This window comes from Oratosquilla oratoria, chromosome 12 (genome assembly GCF_046742065.1).
Source record: "Oratosquilla oratoria isolate Oo_2021 chromosome 12, ASM4674206v1, whole genome shotgun sequence".
Classification (NCBI taxonomy): Eukaryota; Metazoa; Arthropoda; class Malacostraca; order Stomatopoda; family Squillidae; genus Oratosquilla; species Oratosquilla oratoria.
The window spans coordinates 22530050-22549899 of NC_134788.1; positions in this window are offsets into that span (position 1 = coordinate 22530050).

Genomic DNA, 19850 nt, shown 5'->3' on the forward strand with positions numbered 1-19850 from the left:
ATTACGAACATCGAGCAGAGGACAGCAGTGACATCGGTGCATCGGGGAGAGAGTAGGAATGGAATTCGAGTGAGGATGAAGGAGTTGCACCGACCCCCACACCACCTGACACAAACCCCTGCGACAATGTGGGTTTTTCTTCCTGGAGTGATGGTCATGATTTTGAGCCTCACATTCATAATTTTGACTCTAGCTCATCAGGTGTGACTTCAGTTTTTTTCCCATTGGACCTGATGGAACGGAAGCAGAATATTTAGAAGCCTTCTTTGACAATGAAGTAATGGACAAAATAGTGCAGAAAACTAATCTACAACATAATTATCTCATAACACAGGAGAGTGACAATTCAGAAGAAAGTAATACACATAGCCACCTCAGGATATGGAAAGACGCAACAGTCAGGGTCTTTGTGTTCTTTGCTCTAATTATTCTGATGCCACACGCAAAGAAACACGTCATCAGCGACTATTGGAAAAAAGAACCGTTGCTGCGCACATACAGGAGGTCTTTCAGAAATTAAAATATCCAGAGTGCATCATCCACCAGTGCAAGAAAAAGGCACTCAAAATAATGGAAGGGCGGAAACCAACGAGAGATCCAGCTAGGAGGCTTATCCTTCCAGCCAGCAGCGTCACCACCACCCTCACCCGGACACTTGGGCGTTACAACATTCAGGTAGTGGGCCAGTCCAACAACTATCAAAGAGCTCTCTAGAAGGAGTGACAGCCGGGACGAGATGTGGGAAAAAATGCTGGTGTCTACCGCATACCCTGTGCTGGATGTGATAAAGTATACACCGGCGACCTGAAGATCTGGATCCGGGAGCATCGCTATGATTCCCGGAACAACATCACCACCAACGCCTGTGTTATCCACCGGAACACCGACGACCACCTGATGGATTGGGATAACGCAGAGCTTCTTTTTAGTGAACCAGATAGGGTGAGGAGGAAATGCCTGGAAGCGGCCCCCATTCAAAACTTCAAAACCATTGAGCAGAACAGAGGCATGTTCAACATCGCCCCTCCTATCATCCATCTGTTACCCGCATTATACAAATGTATGAAATGTCCCCCTTAGTCCACTTCAACAAACTATCAGAAATGTCCTCCTTTATCTCCACCAAGTCCCACCCTCCCCTTCTCACACACCCCACCCCCTCCGCCCCTCCACCTACTACCCACCCCTCCTCTATAACCTCTCCCAGTTCCTTCTCCGTCGGCCTATATATACTCAGAGTGTTTGCCATATGTCTGTACTTGAAACTTCAAACAAACTTCACTCAAGACACCTAGAAAAACTGCACGCCAAACACAAACATCTGATACAACATATTACACCTAGACCACACCATACAGACTACCTGTCAGCTGCGCCCGTCCCACGTGCGGTGTACACGATAAGACGTGTATAACCGTACCTACAAGTAACACACCCCTTCACCAGCTTGACTGGTGATAACCGCAATAATGTAATAATAATAATAGTAATGGTAATAATGTGAATAATAATAATAATAATATCGCTACTCAAACCCAACCTGGGGTAAAACAGGAATTCTCATGCCTTACCTGGGGCTAATCAGGAACGCCCTCTACACGCGGGAAGTGAAATCTACTCACTAACCGTAAATTACACACACACACCTCTCACGAACATAGCCGCATCCCACGCACAAACATATACACTTCCTTTTTCTTCGACTAAAATTCGTTTCCTTTCTCACTTTCTCTTATACTACATCTTCTCATTTCAGTTTACCTCCCACTAAAGATTTTTCCGTTTTTCCCCCTTTCTCTCCTACTACGTCTCCTACCATCTTCCAAACTTTCGTTGGTGATTTAATATGCTCTTCCTCCCGGCATTGACGCCGCCGTCCAAGTTCCTAGCCCAGTTCTCCTAAGCCACGACAATAAATAAGCCCCTAATCGCTCGCAATTCGCCCGGTGGCAATAGCCCTCTTTTATACACTACTATCTTTTCATTTTCCTACAGACATTCTTCCCCTCCCACAAAACCCGATCCCGCGCAAGCGAGGTGGTCTTTCCTTGGAATCCAGAATCCAGAATCCAGTACTTGAAAAAGCTGTAACAAGCGAAACGTCGTACCAATAAAGGTTTCGATCTCACACGGTGTTGATTCTCACAGTCTTGTCGGCTTTTGCCTTTGTGTTTCATAACGAAAATTATTTGTTTGGTCTATTATCATATTTTCATTCTAGTTTTCACTCATTTATTATCAGTTTTGATGTATTGGAAATTGTTGATTTCTCGTCTGTATTATTCCCTTCATAATATAATGTTGCATTGTTATGAATTGTAATTCATACCCCTACTAGAAAGGTATGGCAGTAGTTATTGTATTGGAAGTTATCATTTTCAACTTTTACTAATTCTTATTGTATTGGAAATTATATATTCTATAGGAGTATTTCTTTATAATTTGAAAATGTAAAATCAATTCATGAATCTATTCGTCACCATCTAGCATCTCTTTAGCTCTAATCATTTGTCGTTGAAATGTGTGCTAGAGACATGCGCTTTCTCCTCTCTTTCCAGATCCAAGGTTGAGGGAAATAGTACTGTAGTCGCTGAAAGCCGACCCTCCTTTCAACCCCTCATTTCGTTTCGTTTCCTCTCTTTACTTTTCCGTCTAATATTTCATTATTATTTTTTGTCGTGTTCTGCAGGATCATAACGTATTACAGGGAAATACTTTATTTGATGGAAAGGTATTTGTATTATGTTTATTCATGAGTATCGGGTCCTGACGTTTTATTTTCACAATTTATCATTATTTCGGGAGGATAAGGGTGATATATATATATATATATATATATATATACAGTATATACATATATATATATATACATATACATATATACATATACATATATATACTTATATATTCATATATATATATATATATATATATATATATATATATATATATATATATATAATTCAAAACAGGCATGTTCGTTTTTCAACGGCATATTCCCCTCGAAATTAGTCAAGATCTAAATTCAGTATGACGACATAATTTAGCCAATCATATTCCAGCACTGCCGTCGAGTTGCCAATAGCCCATTTTCACTCAAATTATTCCAATATTTCGCATTATTTCTCCAAAACAACAGTATGCATAAGCATGGCAATTTTTTACTATATCAATTAGATAGTAAGCATCGTTTTGGCAAGACAAAAACTAAATGAAGTAATGATTATGCTTTTACCCTAAGCTAAAAAAATCATGTAACAATGCGCAAGAATACGGCAGTGTAAGGGTAAAAAGTTTATTTTGTTTAATAATTTTATTGATCTATTTATTTGTTTATTTATTCATTTACTTATTTACATGTTGCGTTTTATGTGATTTAATTTTTATTTATTCCTTATTTTTTCTTTATTCTATTTGTATTTTTATGTTTTATCTATTTATTTATATTCTCAAGGGACAAAAACACCTTTACGGTTTTTTTGGGGGAAAATATCGACTATATTTTTGTCCCATGTGAGTAAATTTTGACGGTATTTCTGTCCCGTTGAAGTTTTTTTTTTTTTTTTCTCGAATAGAACAAAAAATATACGATTTTTGTGCCAAATGACATCGACATAGAAAACCAAATTCGACGGCATTTTTCCCTAGTGTGAAGATGGAAATCGACGTCATTTTTCCCTGGTATGAAGGAGGAAATCGACGGTATTTTTGCCTAGTGTGTAGATGGAAATCGACGGTATTTTTGCCTAGTGTGAAGATGGAAATCGACGGCAGTTTTGCCTAGTGTGAACATGGAAATCAACGTTATTTTTGCCTAGTGTGAAGATGGAAATCGACGGTATTTTTGCCTAGCGTGATGATGGAAATCGACGTCATTTTTGCCTAGTATGAAGGAGGAAATCGACGGCATTTTTGCCTAGTGTGCAGATGGAAATCGACGGCAGTTTTGCCTAGTGTGTACATAAAAATCAACGGTAATTTTGCTTAGTGTGTATATGGAAATCAACGTTATTTTTGCCTAGTGTGAAGATGGAAATCGACGGCAGTTTTGCCGTGTACATGGAAATCAACAGTAATTTTGCTTAGTGTGTATATGTAAATCGACGTCATTTTCTGCCTAGTATGAAGGAGGATATCGGAGGTATTTTTGTATAGTGTGAAGATAGAAATCAACGTTATTTTTGCCTTGTGTGTAGATGGAAATCGACGGCTGTTTTGCCTAGTGTGAATATGGAAATCAACGTTATTTTTGCCTAGTGTGTAGATAGAAATCGACGGTACTTTTGCCCAGTGTGAAGATGGAAATCGACGATATTTTTGCCCAGAGTGAAGATGGAAATCGACGGTATTTTTGTCCAGAGTGAAGATGGAAATCGACGGTATATTTGCCTAGTGTGAAGATGAAAATCGACGGTGTTTTTACCTCGTATGATGATGGAAATCGACTGTGTTTTTGCCTAGTGACGACGTGAAAAGGAAATCAAGATGTCATAGTGTCATGGAGCGAAATTTTCAGTTCAGCACGTGGCCTTACGTAACACTGAACGAAAAATTCTGAGAAAGCCCGTGGAGAGAAAAATGTCTTATGAATGTTTTAAGAAAAAGACGATGAATTTTGACAATTGTGTTCTTACTAAAACTGAGCGAAACATTCTGAGAAAATCCTTGTATACATTTAGAGATAAACGTTTTAAAATATAGAAAACACGGTGAATTTTGACAATTGTGTTCATATTAACACTGAACGAAACATTCTGAGAAAATTCTTAAACACGTGGTGAGAATTTTTTAAACATATAGAAAATACGATTAATTTTGACAAGTGTTCATATACTGAGCGAAAAATTATGAGAAAATCCATGTAGAGAATTTTTTAATATAGAAAAGACGATGAATTTTGAAAATTGTTTTCATAATAACATTGAGCGAAACATTCTGAGAAAACCTTAAAGACTTTTTAGAAATATAGAAAAGACGATGAATTTTGAGAAGTGTTCATAACACTGAATGAAACATTCTGAGAAAACCCTTGAACACGTGGAGAGAACAATGCTTCAAAGATATAGAAAAGATTATTTTTGACAATTGTGTTAACACAAAGCGAAATATTCTGAGAAAACCCTTTAACACTTGTAGAGAAAATATGATAAATACTAGTATAGAAAATACGATAATTTTTGACAATTATGTTCATCTTAACACTGAGCGAAACATTATGACAATTGTGTTCATATTACCACTGAACGAAACATTGAGAAAATTCTTAAACATGTCTTAAAAATATAGAAAATACGGTGAATTTTGACAATTGTGTTCATATTAACACTGAGCGAAACATTCTGAGAAAATCCTTAAACATGTGAAGATTTTTTTTAATATAGAAAAGACGATGAATTTTGAAAATTGTTTCCATATTAACACTGAGCGAAACATTTTGAGAAAACCTAGAATTTTTTTTTAAATATAGGAAAGACGATGAATTTTGAAAAGTGTTCATATTAACAATGAACGAAATATTCTGAGAAAACCCTTAAACACGTGGAGAAAAAATACATTAGACATAGAAATGATGATTTTTGACAATTGTGTTCATATTAACACTGAGCGAAACATTCTGAGAAAATCCTTAAACACTTGTAGAGAAAATGTGAAAAATACTCGTATAGAAAATACGATCATTTTTGACAATTATGTTTATTTTAACACTAAACGAAACATTCTGATAATTGTGTTCATATATACACTGAACGAAACATTTTGAGAAAATCCTTAAACACGTAGATAATTTTTTCTTAAATATAGAGAATACAATGAAACTTGACAAAACATTCTGAGAAAACAGAGAAAAACTTTTTGATATATAGAAAAGACGATGAATTTTGAAATGTTCATATTAACACTGAACAAAACATTCTGAGAAACCCCTTAAACACGTGGAGAGAAAACTGCTTTATAGATGTAGGAAAGATTAATTTTGACAATTGTGTTCAAGTTGACACTGAGCGAAAAATTCTGAAAATATTCTTAAACACTTATAGAGAAATATGAAAAATACTCGTATAGATAATACGATAATTTTTTTACCTTTATGTTCATTTTGACACAGAGCGAAGCATTCTGATAATTATGTTCATATTAACACTGGAGGAAACATTCTGAGAAAATCCTTAAACACGTGGAGAATTTTTTTTTTAAATATAGAAAATACGATGAATTTTATCGTGTTCATATTAACACTGAGCGAAACATTCTGAGAAAATCCCTAAAGACGTGTAGAGAACTTTTTTAATATATAAAAGACGATGAATTTTGAATTTTTTCATATTAACAGTGAGCGAAATATTCTGAGAAAACATAGAGAAAAATATATAGAAAAGACGATGAATTTTGAAAAGTGTTCATATTAACACTGAATGAAACATTCTGAGAAATCCCTTAAACACGTGCAGATTTTTTTTTTAAAGATATAGAAAAGATTATTTTTGACAATTGTGTTAATGCTAACACTGAGCGAAACATTCTGAGAAAACCCTTAAACACTTGTAGAGAAAATATGAAAAATACTCTTATAGAAAATACGATAAAATTTGACAATTATGTTCAATTTAACACTGAGCTAAACATTCTGACAACTGAGTTCATATCAACACTGAACGAAACATTGAGAAATCCTTAAACTCGTCGAGAAAAATGTTTTAAAATATAAAAAATACAATAATTTTTGGCAATTCTGTTCATATTAACACTGAGCGAAACATTCTGAGAAAATCCTTAAACACATGTAGAGGTCTTTTAAATATAGAAAAGACGATGAATTTTGAATTTTTTCATATTAACACTGAGCGAAACATTCTGAGAAAACCTAGAGAAAAACTTTTTAGAAATATAGAAAAGACGATGAATTTTGAAAAGTGTTCATATTAACACTGAACGAAACATTCTGAGAAATCCGTTAAACACGTGCAGAGAAAAATGCTTTAAATATATAGAAAAGATGATTTTTGACAATTGTGTTCATGTTAACACTGAACGAAACATTCTGAGAAAACATTTAGTCAATCTCTATATATCCCGTGACGGATATTGTTTCGAAAAAATATATATAGAATATAATTTGATACAAATGATATGCTTGCAAGTTTATGATTTTTTAGATTTTATAATTCAATATAAAGACAATAAGATATCCTACATTGGTAGTAGATACTCTTACCTCCGATATTTGATAAACATACCAAGTACCTTTGTTCATAGTATAAGGAGACACTAGTAAACATTTCAGAATCCTTGTTAGGCGACATGAAGCATAAATATTTGTTAACACTTCAGGCCCTATGCTAAACGTTCATTATATTAACAAATAGAATGTATAATAGTGGTGCAAAAAGAATGTTACATTTCAACACAATGACTCTGAGTTCAGTAATGATTCTTCATTTCTGTTAGTATTATTATCGACCGGAAAATCAGATAAATGGTGACCGACCATTTTCGTCTGTTTGAGACATCTTCAAGGAATCTGTCAAATGTCAATTGGGAAATCTGGGCCTATGTCTTTTAGTTTCCTTTTTCTTATACTTAAAGGGGCCTCTGTTTGTTTCTATATGTACGGTTGGGATTGAATCTTCCAAGCGCGGTACTATTTTATGCTTCAAGCCTGCATCTTACAGCAATGGCTACTCCGTCGTTGATTTCTTTACTCCTATTCCGCTGCTATACTGCACATTAATTGACTGCAGATCGCATAGAAAAGTAGCACTTTTTTGTGGTTCCTACATGTATTAACATCGTTTCTGTTGAATGACCAGTATAACACATTGTGTTTACGTAATCTATATATATACATTTCTAATGTATCCTTGATCTCTGTGTGTTTCTATCGCTTTCTATTGTTTGATATTATTATTGTGTAACCATTTGTACGAAATGATGGGCAATAATTAAATAGATCTTTAATTGGACCTCATGCTCCTTGAGATTTCACCAAACAACAGTTAGGCGTTTAGAATACTAAGGTTAAACCTATGAAATGCAGTCTTTGAAATCCACATTGTAATTTGCAGCGGCGGAGCCAGGAATTTTTAGTTGGGGAGGCTAAGGGGGGGGGGGCTGAGCAAATTTTTGGGGTGGCTTATAGTACTATAATTTCCGCGTTAGCGGCAATCCGAAAGGCGTAGTCCAAGGTCCGCCATGGGGTCAAAGGGGCCGGCCAAGGGTCCTTGGTGGGGTCCAGGGGCACCGCCCTGACGGGAGCTCTGCTAGGATTTTTTTTGTTGGGGGCTGAGGAAGGACTCAACATGTTGACGAGGTGGGGGATCTCAGAAAATAATCTCAGATGATGATCATTCACGAACATCTGAACATGGGAGGCATACCATGCTGTTTTGATCCCGGTAAAAAAAAAGTTGATTTTCTAACCTCGCTTATCTATTGTTCGAGTGAGGTATATCGAGTTTCCAAACCCACTGCTGGAAGTCTTTTATTATCACTTCACCGAGCTGCTATTCTACTTAGGTTGCAAAAAATGACACGGTACTTTGGGCAGGATTGTAATCAAAACCCCCTCTACATGCTCTGCATGCTGTGACTAGGGTTTTTTGAGCTGGATTAAATATCTATGAATGGGGTATTATTGTCTGTCAATCATCAGATTATGTAATTGGGTAAGGAAGGAAATCAAGTGTATATTTTTACCGTGACCAATTCATCATGCAGTACATGCCATAGGAAATTCAGGGCCAATGTGGATATTCAAAAGCTTCTTATATAGTATTGTGGGCCCTGGCATCTAATTACCCTTTTAACCCATGTAGCATATACGTCTGTGTAAATTGCTTCATGAAACATTACTTGAAGTAGGGTATATTTCTTCAATTGTCGAATAAACAAAAATTGAAATAAAAACAAGAACAAAAAGGTTTTACGGTTTGTAAAACATTTATATGAATGAAAATGAAATTCATATATAGCTGAACAAACACTTTTGAAACATAAGCACTTCCCTAGAAACTATTTACATATTTCGATAACAAAAATGTAATCCTCTTGCTAAACTTAATTACAAGTTGTTCCTTAAGAATAGTTTTAAAAACAGATAGAAATACATGTTTTCTTCATTCAGTGTCCTTCATATGAAAAAGCCAGTAAATCCTTGATGTTTTGATATTTCATGGATTTCAACCATAAACAGATAAAGTTAAAAAAAGAAGAGAAACTCACGATGATATATCTCAGGAAATACATCGTTCCACCTACTTTAAAATGATACGCCTATTCCTATGGTTGGCAGCAAATGCATCGATAATCCCTGTCTAACATCTTTACTCTTTGGGAATTGATGTTTTAATACTCCAAGATTACTGGTACGTTTGTCACCGCTACTGTTACACAAGCCAAGCAGGTTTTCAGTTGCTTTAGGCACGAAAAGCTCCGATGCTGAGTTAACTGGAAGAGTAACATTAATACGCACTAGCTTATACAAATCTATGAATGCATCTTTGTACAGTTGGAGCATGATGGCAAGTTGCATAGGTGTATCCACTTCCATTCCCTGCTCCTGCTTTCTGGCAATCAACCTTCTTAGTTGGTGCAGCTCTACGGATAGATCTTTGTCCTCCACCCCGTAATTTGCAGCCATTCCTGATAGCTTTTCCTTGTTCAAAAAGTTTGGATGATTGGGGTTGAGGGCAGATACTCCAATAAGTACCTGACATGCATCGCCGGAAAACCTTCTTCTCAACTCACTGAGAAACTTGTCTATCATGGAGTAGTAAATCCGTCTCTTGGTAATATCGGAATCATTCGAATCATCATCTTGTCCTATGCCGGATGTTATGACAAACTCATCCAAGTATCGCGGGGCTGCCCTTTGCCTCTGACGTGCAAGTTGTCTGCGAATCCCTACAGTCTGGCACAATTCTTCAGCATGATTTCGTAGCTGCTCCCAGCTCTCTTTGTTTCTCATCTCTGTGAGACTAGACATTACTGCTTCAACCAAATCAACTGCTGAGGTAAGCTGGAGATCGAGGGACTGGAGTTGATCTGACAAGATTTTTGTCAAATGCAGCAAACTCTCCATGAACACCAGATTCGTCACAAAATGGTGATCCAGAAGGGCAGTGAGTGACCTTGCTCCACTGGCCCTGTCCACATTCCCCTTCCATTAAATGTTTTAGGGTTGCAACGATCCCAGGCAGTGGAGAGTACGTATACAGTTTTTTGTATAATTATGCATAAAAATGGTCATATTTCAATAGCAGCACCATAATATAAAAACAGATACATGAAGTGAAATCATCTCCATGTGGGGAAAACGATTTACAAGATTGAAAAAGCAAGTTGAAAAACCTCAGCATGTACATAATCACAAACAAATCCACTACCAACCAAACTGAAACTGCATGAATAACAACCACGAAATTCCTCAAAGTGTTTCAATCAAACTGATTAAAGTTTATAGTTGCCAAGAACGCAATTTCGCCAAAAATATGCATCTTGCTTATGAACACTACATACCAAACTTGCACGGACAACGAAGGCTGTAAAACTGAAACTTCAATTGATTTAAATTAGTTTGAATTGATTTCATCATCTATTGCGTCTTTAAGAAATTAGTCTCAATAGTCATTAATATTAGTTATATCTGGTTTTCCATATAAATACGATCCATTCATATTGGCACCATTTCAAATATGACAGAAAAAATCAACGTGGGTAGAGGACAAGAATGAATGCGAAGAAAAATTTAAGAGTTAAGAACTATGATGAAGTTTGGAGTGTGACAGAGGTCAAATGTGAAATAACTTGGGTGCGTCGAATTTATTTATATATATATATATATATATATATATATATATATATATATATATATATACATATATATATATATATATATATATATATATATATACATATAAATACAGTGTATATATATATATATATATATATATTATACATAATATATACATATATTATATATATATATATATATATATATATATATATATATATATATAAATTCCACTACAATAATGTATTGTAACCTATTATAAAGTATTTTTATATTATCGGTATTAAAGCAATGATTGGTATAAAATAAAAATGTTTATTAGCATAATCATTAATACAGTGTAATTTTGTAATCTGAAATTATTTTTAAGTGGTCTCTTCTACTCCAGCAGTAAACATTCACCGACCCCCTGATTATTCATCGACCCCCTTTCGACCCCTTGGCTATTCATTGACCCCTTGGATGTTCCGATCGACCACTTTGAGAACCCCTGGTCTATATACTTTGGGAATACTATTGTCGCCTGGCCACGCCCTGATTCGTTGCATAGTCTATCTCAGATAGGCTATGCATATATATGTCACACTACAGATAGGCTATCTGTAATGTGTGACATTTCTACAACGGGTTACAGGTGATTTGAGGCGTGGGTCATATATAATGAAAGCAGTTGAACTTGCATAACGCCGCAATAATACACATATATTGTCCTCATTTCAGATGGGGAGGGGGTTAATGGTAGGGCTAGCGCTGATGGCTGACAAATTTTTAGCCCTGGCCATTAAAAATTCCACTTAATAAAATTATTTTAATGAGTGTTTTAAATGCTAAATTTGCTCATTTCAGTTGGGGGGCTAACCACTTTTTGGGGGGAGGCTAAAGCCCCCCCCCCCAAAGTCCCCCTTTAGCGCCGCCGCTGGGTGCAAGTCCTCCCAGGGTGCAAATCCTCCGAGGGTGCAAGTCCTCCGAGGGTGCAGGTCCTCCGAAGTTGTAAGTCTTTCGAGGCTGCAAGTCTTCCGAGGTCGTAAGTCCTACGAGGGTGCAAGTCTTCTGAAGTTGCAAGTCAAACGAGGTTGTAAATCCTCCAAGGTTAATAAATCCTCCAAGGTAATAAGTCCTCCAAGGTAACAAGTCCTCCAAGGTAATAAGTCCTCCAAGGCAATAAGTCCTCAGTGGTCGCAAGTCCTCAGTGGTCGCCATGTTCCCTTGAACTGACCAGGAAAAAAATTTCCCTTGGGTTCGGCCTCGGCCTCTGCCTCGGGGCGGAACCCCAACACGGGATCCCCAGCACGGGATCCCTATCGTGGGATTAGAGCGGGGAGCGCTGTTTACGCAGCCAAGCCCCCGGCGAAGCCGAGGATGGCGAAGCCCACGGCTTGTATATGGATATAAAAGGAAATGAGCAGTGAGGAAAAAGAGAGATTAAAGACACTAAAAATGAAGCTAAAAAACAAAACAAAACAAAAAAAACATAAGAATGGAGACTGAAAAAGAATTTTTTGGGGAGTGCTGGATTTGAGGCTGAGAAAATGGTATATCAAGAGAAAGGAAACACAGGAAACATAAAACAAGGAGGAAAAGGAAAAAAATAAAAGTAACATATACTAATGTAGATGGTCTGATTTCAGGATTTGATGAATTATAGGATTATCTGGCAGAAGAAAAACCAGACATAATGGGAGTTGTGGAGACAAAATTAAAAGGTCCACTACCACCAAATTGTGTTGGACAAGGTTCATATAATCATTGAGGAAAAAATAGGGTGGAGGAGTCATGTTTTTGACTAAGAAGGGCTAACGTGATGAATCACAGGATATAATGATATGGAATTGATCATGATAAAAGTTGAAAATAGTGACATGAAAAGTAGAAAACCTGTGGTAATACATGTGCTCCTGAAAACACGTTCTTGGAAAGAGTGACCATTCCAAAATGTTGGAAGACACAAGGCATACGTTAAATAAAATGCTAAAAGGAGAAAATTTAGCAATAATGGGTGATTTTAACTCTAAAGAAATATGTTGGGAGATGACAGTGAAGGGTGGAGAGGACCTTTGGGGTTAACATACTACTGGATATGACCACTGAATACACAAGGACTTCATGGGTAAAAGAGAATACCAGGTATAGAAATAATGAAGAACCATCGAGATTAGATTTGATATTTACATCAGAGCCTGAATTTGTGGATAAAATGGAATACAAGACACCAGTTGGGAAGAGTGACCACATATCACTTGAGCTTAAAGAAGAAACACAGGTGGAAGAGAAATTGATGATATTAAAGGAAATCTATAATGAAGGAGTGGATGCCAAAGCAAAAACAGAAAAAGGTGTACATTAAGTGCTGGAGGCGAATCAAGTAGAGAAGAAAAGGTAAAAGGTGCAGATGGAGAGATGATAATGGAAGAGAAGGCAGTGAGAGGTAGGTGGGCAGAGTATTTTATGGAGTTACTAAATGTGAAGGAGGATAGGGAGGGAAAGGTAGTTGCAGTGGGAAGCGCTAAGAAAATGAGAGTGATGAGTAAGGAAAATGGAGGAGAAATAGGGAAGGATGAAGTGAAAGCAGCTGTTACGATGATGACAGCAGGTAAGGCACCTGGGTTGGATGGATGCCATGCAGAATGTCTGAAGAAAGGAGGTACACTTATGGTGGACTGGTTGGTGAGGTTCTTTAATGTTTGTTTAAGAGAGGGTAGAGTGCCGGAGGACTGGAGGAGTGCCTGTATAGTTCCACTTTACAAGGGAAAAGGGGGTAAGTGTGAGTGTAGTAGTTTCAGAGGGATCAGCTTGTTGAGTGTAGTTGGGAAGGCTTATGGGAGGATCTTGATTGAGAGGATTAGGAGAGGAACAGAGGGAGTAATTGGTGAGGAACAGTGTGGTTTTAGGACAGGTAGGAGATGTGTACATCAGATTTTTGTGGTAAGACAGATATGTGAGAAAGCTATAGGAAAAGGTAAGAATGTTTTTTGTGCTTTTATGGATCTGGAAAAGGCTTACAATAGGGTAGACAGGAAGGCACTGTGGGAGGTACTGCAGATATATGGGATAGGAGGAAAGCTGTTAAGAGCAGTCAAGAGTTTTTACGATAGTAGAGCTTGCGTTAGGATTAGAAATGGAGAGAGTGAATGGTTTGAGGTAAAGGTGGGACTTCGTCAGGGGTGTGTTATGTCGCCCTGGCTGTTCAATCTTTACATGGATGGGGTGGTGCGAGAGGTGAATGCAAGAGTAGTGGGTCAGGGGTTGGAGATGATTAAAGAAAATGGAGAAAAGTGGGAGGTGAGCCAGCTGTTACTTGCTGACGACACTGCACTTGTAGCAGGATCAGAGGAGGGTTTGAGGAAGTTGGTGGCAGAGTTTGAGGTGTGTGAAAGAAGGAAGCTGAAGATAAATGTGGGCAAAAGTAAGGTGATGAGATGTACAAGGGGAGAGAGTGACAGTAGGCTGGAAGTGAGCATTAAGGGTGAGAAACTGGAGGAAGTGCATAGTTTCAAATACTTGGGTGCGAGTGTGACAGTAAAGGGAGGATTGTGGGTGGAGGTAGAATGTAGATTGAGAGAAGCGAGTAAATGCCTTGGTGGATTAAAAAGTGTAATGAGAAATAGACATCTGGAAATGGATGCTAAGGGGAGATTATATGAAGGAGTGATTGTGCCAACAGTAATGTACGGGGCAGAAACATGGAACATGAGAGAGGAAGAGAGGAGTTTGAATGTGTTTGAGATGAGGTGTCTGAGAAGTATGATGGGGGTTACTAGGCTGGATAGAGTGAGAAATGAGAAGGTGAGGAGGAGAGCAGTGGTGGAAAGGGAGCTGGGAGATAGGGTTGATGAAAGAAATTAGGATGGTTTGGACACATGGAAATAATGAGTGAAGAAATATTAGTAAAAGAAGTGTGGAAGGCGGAGGTGGAAGGAGTGAATATGAGGGGGCGTCCTAGGATGAGGTGGATGGATGGGGTGAAAGGGGCATTACAAAAAGAGAGGGATGTCTGTAGAGGAAGGACGGGAGAGGACAGAAGATAGGGGTGAATGGAGAAGGGTTGTGTATAGATGAGGCTGTGATGCATGAGGGGGAGTGGGTGGGGGATGGAGAATGAGGAAGTATGTATGAGAAAAAAAATTGACGCAGCCCAAAGGGATTTCTCCCCGTCTTCTCCTTTCCTGCATGAGGGGACGGAGAGGGGGGTCGCCAAATTTATGAAGCGGCCTTGCTGTGGATGTGCTGTGTCTTGCGACACTGCTTCTCACCCAGGGCAGTGGACAGGATGCAGGGATGTTCCATCATCCAGGAGGTGCCAAGATAGGAGGGAGGGAGGAGGGTGGAGTCTAATATATGGGAAATGAAATGGGTGGGAGTGATTTCTATGCCCTGTGTACGGGTGAAAAAGCCTTTGGTATTTGTATGGTATATATATTACAAAAAGTGACGTGAGGCAAAAGATAAAAGAGACAAAGCTTGGAAAAGATAGGGAAAAAAATGGAAATTGGCAAATACATAACAATCTAGGAAATGAATATGTAAAAATACACAGGGAAGAAAAAAGAAACTATGAAAAAGACATAATAGACAAATGTAAGGATCAACCTAAATTATTCTATAGATATGTAAGTGGTAAGCTAAAAAATACAGGAAATAGTCAAGCTACATCAAGGGAACATAGAATATGCAGAAGATATAGAAATGGCTGAAATTATGAACAAACACTTCACATCTTCACAAAAGAAAACATACACAATTGGGGTGAAGATGGGACAGAAAGATCCCCCCAATGATATAAATGTGACACAGAAAGAAACATGAGACCAAATAATGAACCTTGATGTCAGAAAATCACTGGACCAAATGGATTTGCAAACTGGATAATAAAAGAATGTATAGATGAACTAACAGCCAAAATATATAAGATATTAGATTGCTCACTCAAAGGAGGAAAGGTGCCGCAAGACTGGAAAAATGCAACTATTGTGCCAATATATAAGGGGGGAAACAAGGAAGACCCAACAAACTATAGACCAGTCTCCCTTACAAGTACAATAGCTAAAATTTGTGAGAAAGTCTTCAAAAGTAGATGGACTAAACATCTGGAGAACAATATATTAAATTTGAGACAATTCGGTTTTAGACAGGGAAGATCATGTGCCACAAATTTGATCTCTTTATTCAAGGCTAATAGATATAATGTAAGAAAGGGACAGATGGGCAGACTGTGCTTTCCTGGTCTTACAAAAGGTGTTTGATAAAGTACCACACAAAAAAAAAACATGAAGAAAACTTGAAACAACAGGAGGTATTCATGGAAAACTATTGAAATGGATGGAAGATTTCTTCCATGGGAGAAAAATGAGAGTGGTGCTCGGAGATGAAAATTCTACTTGGGAAGAGATGATAAGTGGAGTCCCACAGGTTTCAGTACTAGCTCCAATAATGTTTGCTATATATGTCAATGACATGGATGAAGGTGTAGAATGTTACATGAACTTCTTTGCAAATGTAAAACTACTAAAGTATGGAAAAGGATTGTAAATTGCTACAAAGAGACCTGGACAAGGTCTGGAAATGGAGTCTAAAGTGGGAAGTGAACTTCAACATTAAGAAATGTAGTATGATGGAATTTGGAAAAAGTAAAAAAAGAATATCAGGACAACATAAAATTGGTGCAAAGGAAGTAAAGAAAGTTGGTTCTGAAAAGGACCTAGGAGTAATCATCACCAAAGACATGTTCCGAGACAAGCAGATAAACAAAATAGTCACAGAAACCTACAATTTACTAAGATCAATAAAGGTGATTTTTAATTACTTGGATGAGGTAATGGTAAAGAAAATACTAGTTACACTGATAAGACCAAGTATGCTGTGAAAGTATGGACACCCAGTACAAAAATGAAAATAGAAAGAATCCAATCAGCAATGATAAAGATGGTCCCAACACTTTCAATATTGACATACGAGCAAAGATTGTCTAAACTGGAGCTACCAACCTTGGAACAAAGAAGAGAAGGAGGCGATCTATTGGCCATTTACATAATCATGAAAGGTATGGAAGTCCTATACAGAGAAGACTTATTAAAGTGGGATAGAAGAAAAACAAGGGGACATGAAAAGAAACTCAAAAAGGATGGTTATAGAAGAGATCTGAAAAAAAACTGTTTTCCACACAGAGTGGTGGACGTCTGGAACAAATTGGAGAAAACAATAGTGTGCGCAAACACCATACAAGAATTTAAGAACAAACTAGATGTTGCGAGATACAAAGACGGGTCACCACAAGAATAACTCCCCTTCCCATACAATACCATTAGGTAAATACAAATGTTTACTTTGTAATTCAGATTTCATTCATAGAGGATCTCTGAAAGTACACCATCAGACAGGTGAAAGACCTGGAAAATGTTTAGCTTGAAAATGCTGCTTTTGCTCACTCCTACATCAGAAAAAGCAGATGCGCACTGAATATTTGTGAGGTGGTTCACTTGTGTGTGTATGAAGATGCACAGTCAATTCCCTGTTGGAGCAAATGTAGAATAACAAAGTGAACATTTGTAAGGTGTTCGCCAGTATTGTGTTCAGTTGTGCAATTGCACAACTGAACACAATACTGGCAAACACCTTACAAATGTTCACTTTGTTATTCTACATTTGCTCCAACAGGGAATTGACTGTGCATCTTCATACACACACAAGTGAACCACCTCACAAATATTCAGTGCGCATCTGCTTTTTCTGATGTAGGCGTGAAAAAACACGTGGAGACATACTCCTACTCCATTTCCCTGTCCCCTTCTCTAGACCCCTTTCACCACTCTGTTGTCATCTCTACGGGCCGACTTTCTTTTGTGCTTTTACTTGATGTCTCTCACTTTCTATTTCCTTTTCATTACTGTCTTTTTACGTATGACTAGTCACTTTCTGTTTTCATTTGTAGTAATTCTCTGTAGTAGTATTCTAAGAAAGGGGAATAAAAGAGAGCTTAATTTTCTTTCCTTTCTTCCTGAATATATACACTTGGTTAGTCAAGTTACACCAAGCCAAGGGACTCCCATCTGCAATCCTCAATTTGTTCACTAGGTCAGTTCGCAATGATGTCGTGATTTCTTTAGTCCAATTCTCTTTACTTTTACACCTAAGTACCTCCCCTAAGGGCGTGACTTTACTCTCATGAACCAATTGAATTTTCTCCTCCTCCACCCTTTCTCCAATCAGAAAGGCTGTTCCAAACCCCATAAGCAATACTGCTTGCTCAAGCAATCTCGAAATCAATGCACCACTGACTTAGTTTACATATTGTTACATCAGCATAAAATGAACATTATACAACAATGAAATTGGGTCCCCGACAGCTGTTTGTAAACATTTAGATGAGGAGCAAACTTGTGCAATATCTTCACCTAAGAACAATTGTTTACCAAACATCCAACTCATGAAAATTAAATTCTTGCCACCTATTCCTCTATCTACCTCTCTACTCACTTGTCTACCAGCCTCTTACACATACACTAGAGAAAAACTTCACAAATGTTCAGTTTGTAGTTCTTCATTCTTTTGTGCATGACATCTGAAGATGCACTTTCAGACACATACAGGTGACAAAATTTACAGCGTTCTCTTTGTGATTCAGGTTTTTCTCAATTGGAGGATCCGAAATCTCATATTCTAACACATACTAGTAAAAAACTGTTCAAGTGTATATTTTTTGAGTCAGCATTTGCCCAATCAGGACTTCAAAAAGGCACCTTCTGGTACATTCAAGTGAAAAAACCTCCAGATGTTCTCTTTGTGATTCTGTATTTCCTCACACAGGGTATCTGAAGATGCATATCCAAAAACATACAAGTATAAAGCCTCACAAATGTCATTTCTGTGTCTCAGCATTTTCATACCCAAGTCTTGAAAAAGCAAATTCAGATTCATTCAAATGAAACAATGAGAGGCTTTGGACTTGTTCCCACTTCATATCCTGCCTCACTGAATACAAATAGAAGAGAAAATTCTTAGCTGTGCAATTTGTAGCGCAAAGTTTTATTGTAAGGAGGGTGTCCCAAAATCCCTGGACAGTGGAAGGAGAAGGGGGTGGTTGAGGGGCATGAGAATTCTCATACATTGGGAAATTGGTGAAGGGGAATAACTACAATTGGGAGCCAAAGTCCAGGAAACTTGGGACACCAGCTGGGACCACACACGTTCCCTTCAAGCCGAGCGTGTAACCTTGAAGGACCAGAGAAATGTTTCTCAAAGGGGGAGAGGAGAAGGGGGAGCAATCTCATGTAAATCACAGTCCTAGGGCTCATTAAACGGAACTTACTACACTGATTTTATTATGATTTAAGATGTCTCCACAATCAGTGGCATCCAATTGATATTCAACAAGCTTTATCTTCAATAAATGTATCATGACAATTATTTCAGTGATTCACTTATCAACTAGCTAGGTGAGATACATATGCATGTGGTTGGAGACATCCTAACTTTTCCTATCCCTGCACGTTCTGAAGTGACACAAATACCTCGCTCCTTTCTTGATGTGATGTAGTGCTAGTAGGTAGATTCTTTTAAAGGAAAAGCGCATTCACACAAAGGGATGTCTTCAAAGTGTTGGCGGGAATCATATGGGTCCAAGTCATCATCTGCAGGCTGCCTCGTCATCCACCTGCAGTCTATCCTTTGTTGACTTCCTCATCCAATTAAACACTCATTTAGGTTCTGTTAGAATTCGTCGTGATCCATCAGCTGGTGTGGGGATGTCTTAGGATTCAAAATTCATTTTGTCAAGAATGGCAGGAGATCGCATGCTATTTTCGTGGGCCATCCTAGAGACGAGACAGTCACTTTGAGAAATTTTAGTTCCACAGTTCACTTTAGTTGTCCAATAATTCACCCAAACTCCTCCATGTTTGGACAAAATAGTCACATTCTCTTTCCTTAATTATGTTCCAAGATGGCCAACAATGGGAGGGTGAGGCCTGCATAGTGGGTAGACACCAACTGAGGGGAATGACGCCCAGTGCCAACTACAGAGAGCAATGCCCTTGTTTTGGCAGGTGAATTTCCAGTTCCTAATTTG